The sequence below is a fragment of the Trichomycterus rosablanca genome, chromosome 10 (assembly GCF_030014385.1).
Source record: "Trichomycterus rosablanca isolate fTriRos1 chromosome 10, fTriRos1.hap1, whole genome shotgun sequence".
Classification (NCBI taxonomy): Eukaryota; Metazoa; Chordata; class Actinopteri; order Siluriformes; family Trichomycteridae; genus Trichomycterus; species Trichomycterus rosablanca.
Genome location: NC_085997.1, coordinates 32,832,261 through 32,839,158, shown reverse-complemented (window position 1 = coordinate 32,839,158; position 6,898 = coordinate 32,832,261).

The following is a 6,898-nucleotide window of genomic DNA, read 5'->3' as shown; positions in this document are numbered from 1 at the left end:
TGCAGTATCATCTTTGTCCCATGCTCTATGAAAGATACTGAAACTCTGGTTCATGCATTTGTATCATGCTGCTTGGACTACTGCAACTCACTCCTTATTGGTGTTCCCTCTGTCCCTACACAAAAGACAGTAAAATCAGCTGATATCACCCCAATTCTGCGTCAGTTACCTGTACTCTGGTTACCTGTCCCACTTCGTATTCTGTTTATACTCCCTGTTAACATACTAATCTCTGCTTGGTGTAAAGCCAGCTTATTTAGCTAAACTCACCCTTACTGATCTGCCCAAACACTCAAGGCCCCCTGATACAGTAACTATGTCACTACGAAAAACATTGCCCCAATCTCCTGAGCGTCACTCAAATTCCACTAAAATGTACCTTTTTAGCAGTGATTTTATTCTTCTACTCTAGTTGTTTTTTAATTTCTTGTCCTTGACTAAAGCGGCCTTGGGTTTGGGAAAATCACTGTTTATATTTAACTTACATTAATGCAATTATATAATCATTGCTTATATCTAGTGGCTGTTTAACTTGTGTTGCTAGTGTTATGTACATAGTCAATTGTAGATGTAGGATGTTGTAACCTAGTGGTTAGGGTACTGGACTAGTAATCAGAAGATTGCTGGTTCAAGCCCCTCCACTGCCAGATTGCTGCTGTTGGGCTCTTAACCCTCAATTGCTTAGACTATACTCTCACAGTACTGTAGGTTGCTTTGGATAAAAGCGTCTGCTAAATGCCGTAAATGTACATTTCTGAGAATTTATTTATGTAAATCCAGTACCAATACTAATGAATACTAATTGACAGAATATCTACATAAAATCACATTTATCGTGTTTATTATGCAAATAGTTATCTAAAATGCCATACCCCTAGCTAACTGACGTGCTACAGTGGCTAAAGGTATGTGAATAACTGACTGAGATTTTTGGGACATCTTATTCCAAAATCATTAATACAAAGTTTTTTCCTTTTTATGGCCATATCAACCTCCAGTCATCTGGGAACAAAGCAACAAAAGGTACAGGTACAGTCAGTACCTGTACACCTACCACATGTATAGTAGGTGTAGCTGATGAAATGGTCAATGTCATTCAAAGTAGATACTAAGCGTTTAGCTGATCATGTGCTAATCATGTATCAGAATCTAACTCTAATAGTGAACTTGTTTCAATCAAATCTGGAGCTGTGTGCAGATGTGTACATATGCAGTTTAATCAACTGGACATGTGACAACTGTCAGCGGTCAAAATGGGGATATTTTTACCACATGACCACACTGCCATCACATGGTTAAATCACATTGGTGCTTCGTTCCACTTACAGTAGTGTCAAGTGACAAGTCCATATAAACTATAACTCAATCTTCATTGCTTCATCTGCATACAGGTTAGAGTTGTCACAGATAGCGGCTTAGCTACATTAACCAACCATATATGGGTGATTACAGGTCCAATCAAGATTACTTTAACTAGAGAAATAAAAAAAAGCATTTGTACAAAATAACTTTTTTATTTTTGGTTGGTGTATTTTTGGTTGGTGGACTGTTCTCGGTCCAGCAGTGACAGTGAGGTGTTTAAAAACTCCAGCAGCACTGCTGTGTCTGATCCACTCATACCAGCACAACACACATTAACACTGTCATTGCAGTGCTGAGAATGATCCACCACCCAAATAATACCTGCTCTGTGGGGGTCCTAACCATTGAAGAGCAACATGAAAGGGGGCTAACAAGGCATGCAGAGAAACAGATGGACTACAGTCAGTAATTGTAGAACTACAAAGTGTTCTATATGGTAAGTAGAGTTGATAAAATGGATAGGGAGTGTAGAAACAAGAAGGTGGTTTTAATGTTATGGCTGATCAGTGGATATTGTGTTCAGATATACTCACAATGCCCTCATATACTAATGTAAAAATTATATATAAATATATTCCACTTAGTAGCATTGTGTACTGTTATGATCTGTTAGCGTCTTATCATTGTTGGCAGGAGTGTTGAAGAGTAGCAGGACCACCAGATTTTGGTTTGTGTTTATGGGGATTTGTACACATTGTCAAAATATGATTGCATCTGCATACTGGTCGCATTTCTATTCCTACTGCAGAGTCATCAAGAATTCTTTGGTTGTCTGTTATCAGTTTAACCTTTGTTTAGTGATAAACAATAAAAGAGTGTGTGTGTGTGTGTGTGCGCACATAAAAAAATTAAATTGCAATGCAAGTCAGTAATATGATTTGTGCTAAACCAGGAAAGTTCCGCCTACATTTATGCTACTCAGGGTCCACAAATAATGCTAATGTAATGCAAGTACTGGGCAGACGATCATATATAACCTCTCCTACCAGTACTGCTATTAAATATTAGTAAAGGTTCCTTAATAAGTGATTATTCTTAATAATAAAATACCAATAGTGGTTATCGGGTAGCTATGTTACTCTAGCCAATGTCAGGGTTCTCATCAGTGTTTTTGGCTGGCTAGGCATCCACACACACAACTGGTTTATGATAAATGTATAGCTGTTTTAATTCTAAGTAATTCTGATCTATAATCTATGATATCAATTTGTAGCCTATACTTAGGGACAGTGGTAGCCTAGTGGTTAGAGCTTTGGGCTCTTAATTGAAAGGTTGAAGGTTCAAATCCCAGCTTTGCTATGGCCCTCACTGTTGGACCCTTGAGCAAAGTTCTTAACCCTCTCAGCTTCAGACAGCTTCAGAGGAGCCATACAGTGGCTGACCCTGTTCTCTGACCCCAACTTCCAAACAAGCTGGGATATGTGAAAAAAGTACAATTTCATTGTACTGTATACAGTATGTACATACACCAATCAGCCATAACATTAAAACCACCTCCTTCTTTGTCTACACTCACTGTCCATTTTATCAGCTCCACTTACCATATAAAAGCACTTTGTGGTTCTACAATTACTGACTGTAGACAATCTGTTTCTCTGCATGCTTTGTTAGCCCCCTTTCATGCTGTTCTTCAATGGTCAGGACCCCCACAGGACCACCACAGAGCAGGTATTATTTGGGTGGTGGATCATTCTCAGCACTGCAGTTACACCGACATGGTGGTGGTGTGTTAGTGTGTGTTGTGCTGGTATGAGTGAATAAGACACAGCAGCGCTGAAGGAGTTTTTAAACACCTCACTGTCACTGCTGGACTGAGAATAGTCCACCAACCAAAAATATCCAGCCAACAACGCTCCATGGGCAGTGTCCTGTGACCACTGATGAAGGTCTAGAAGATGACCAACTCAAACAGCAGCAATAGATGAGCGATCGTCTCTGACTTTACATCTACAAGTTGGACCAACTAGGTAGGAGTGTCTAATAGAGTGGACAGTAAGTGGACACTGTCTCCAGCAGTGCTGCTGTGTCTTATCCACTTATACCAGCACAACACACACTAACACACCACCACCATGTAATTGTCACTGCAGTGCTGAGAATGATCAACCACCTAAATATAACCTGCTCTGTAGTGGTCCTGTGGGGGTCCTGACCATTGAAGAACAGGGTGAAAGCAGGTTTAAAAGGTATGTAGACAAACAGATGGACTACAGTCAATAATTGTAGAGCTTCAAAGTGCTTCTATGTGGTAAGTTGGAGCTGATAAAATGGAGTGTAGAAACAACAAGGTGGTTTTAATGTTATGGCTGATCAGTGTATGACAAATAAACAATTTATTATTAAACTATAATAAACTAAACATTCTATTCTATTAGTTGTTCTTTTTTATAGGAACATAAATATATTATTCCTCCTATTATAAAAGATTATTATAAATAATTTGTAGCAATAAATCTGTATTTATATTAAATATTATTTACAGCCAAAGAAGCCTATAGTCTGACAGCATGACCCACACTTCCATGTATCACTTGCCAATAATAGCTCATGGGCTAAGCTTGGAAATCACAGCTGTTTATTATCATCTAGGTTGCAGTGTTTATATCTGCAGAAGGGACAAATTATGAGCACTATTAAATCACTGAGTGAGAGGAACTGTGCTGCCAATGTTTACAGTAGACTAAGTTGTTTTGACTGTGCATCACATTCAATTTGACCCATCAGTAAAACTAATTGCATTTGATATGTAAGCTAATCGTGGGAAACCTGTGATCTCATTGAAGTTATGGTTCACCAGTATCAAAACTAAATTCATTAAAGGTATAATGTGTTAGACCCTGCCCCTAATACTAGCTTTTAACTTTTTACCTGCCGGTTTGATTATTTATTTAATAATTCAGTTATTTATTAATTTCATTACATTTCCCTAAACTTCTAACTATGCTATTCAGCTCAACAATCCCTGCAGCAAGCAGTCGCTGCTTTGTTTTGGGCCCAAACCTGAACCCTGAACCATCACACCACCACAGCACACCACTCCCAACCCCCTGGCCCAATGTAACCTTCAGCACCATACCACTCATACACTAGGACAGAGGTCACTGAACGTAAATAACCCCAGACAGAGAACTAGTGAATTACAATGCACCTTTGAACATAATGTTATTGTGATTGTTTACCTACTTGGCCACAACTATGTGGACTCCTTCTGGAAAGGTGAAGTAATTTACACTCTTCTGAGAAGACTTATCAAAAGGTTTTGTAGTGTGTGTTTGTGCTCATTTAGCCACAAGAACATTTGTGAAATCAGACACTGATGTTGAACGAGAAGAGCTGGCTCTGTGTCACCACAGGAGTTCCACAGGACATCAAACAATGCCTTTAGAGTGTGTCTGTGGGGATTTTTGCCCATTCATTCAGAAGAGCTTTTGTGAAGTCAGACACTGATGTTAGACGAGACTTGCATTCTCTGTTCTAGTTCATCTCAAGGGTATTTAATGAGGCTGAGGTCAGGGCTCTGTGTGGGCCAGTCAAGTTATTTTATACCAAACTCACCCAATCACTCTTTTATGGGATTTGCTTTGTGCACTGGGGCACAGTCATGCTGGAACAGAAAAAGAGCTAGGGTGAAGAAGCAGTAACACACGCTAGTCCACCAGTGCTGAGCTCTCAAGCTCTCGAGTTCAAATCTCAGCTCTGCTATCAGTTGTACAGACATCAGTCCAAACTACAATCCATCGCTAGGCCTTGGCAATGCCCCCTTAGACACAGCCAATCATATCTGCATGTAGACGCCCATCAGGTCAATAGGTGACTGTAGAAAAGTAATGTCATTTGTTTTCTTTATAAATAGAGTTAAAAAATATGGAAACTTCTTAAAGAACCACCTATATATAATATATAATATAACATGAATATAATAAATAAACATCTGCACACTCACACAGTTTTGGTAAAACAGCACCAAATTTAGGCTTCATTTCTATTTCTATTTTAATGCACACAGTATTGAAATAGGATTCCCAACAAGGTCATGGTCATGTAAGTGCATACTTTTGTCCCTACAGTGTATAGATACAAAGTCTAAAGTCATTATAAGTGACATTGTAAAGTCAAAGTATACATAAATAAACACATAAAACGTGGTAAAATGCTAGTAAAGCTGGTGTATGGGTAGCAAATATAAATGGACATGTTGTTTGTGTATACATTAAAATTAAGGAGTTAAAGACCAGTCCCTTACAAGTGTTTGATACCATTTAACTGTGCTGTGGTGAGTGTGGAACCACTACAGCCAAAATACAACCTACTAAATAAAAAAACACATAAATAAACACATAAAACATGGTAAAATGCTAGTAAAGATGGTGTATGGGTGGCATATATAAATGGACATGTTGTTTGTGTATACATTAAAATTAAAGAGATAAAGACCAGTCCCTTACAAAAGAAAATTAATTAAAAAAACACATAAATAAACACATAAAACGTGGTGAAATGCTAGTAAAGATGGTGTATGGGTAGCATGTATAAATGGACATGTTGTTTGTGTATACATTAAAATTAAAGAGATAAAGACCAGTCCCTTACAAGTGTTTGCTACCTTCTAATTGTGCTGTGGTGAGGGTGGAACCACTACAACCAAAATACAGCCTAATAAATAAAAAAACATAAATAAACACATAAACTTAGCCTGGTTTACAGACTATCTTTCTCTAAGGTCACAGATTGTGAAATTAGAAAATGTCTCTTCTCTCCCTCGTTGGGTTACTAATGGTGTCCCTCAAGGGTCAATATTAGGACCTACATTGTTTTCTGTATACATTAATAATATTCCCCTTGTTGCTGGAAATGCTCTCATTCACTTATATGCAGATGATACAATTCTGTATGCATCTGGCTCTTCCCCTGACTGTGTACTGTCCTTGCTCCAAGATAGCTTTCTCCAGGTTCAAAATTCTTTTGCCAACCTTAAATTGTCATTAAACATTTCTAAGACAAAGATTATGTGGTTTGACCGGAAGGGCAAGTTACCTGAACCCATTTTTAAGTTCACTACCAGGGAAGGAGCCATCTTGGAACAAGTTACAAAGTACAAATATTTAGGTATCTGGTTAGACAGTTCATTGTCCTTTTCGCACCATATTACTCAGTTACAATCAAAAGTTAAGGCCAAACTTGGTTTCCTGTACAGAAATTGTTCTTCCTTCACTCGTGCTGCTAAACTCACTCTTGTTCAGATGACTATACTTCCTATGTTTGACTATGGAGATACAGTTTACCGAGTGGCAGGCAAAAACACTCTTCAGAAGCTTGATGCTTCTGTATCATTCAGCTCTCCGTTTTCTTACAAATGCTCATTTTAGAACTCATCATTGCTCTCTTTACACTTTGGTTAATTGGCCTTCTTTACACACTCGTCGCAGTATACACTGGTTTACACTCATCTACAAAACTCTCCTTGGTCAAACACCACCTTATCTACAAAACCTGATACAGCCAGTGTCTGTTACATATAACACCAGGTCATCTAGCA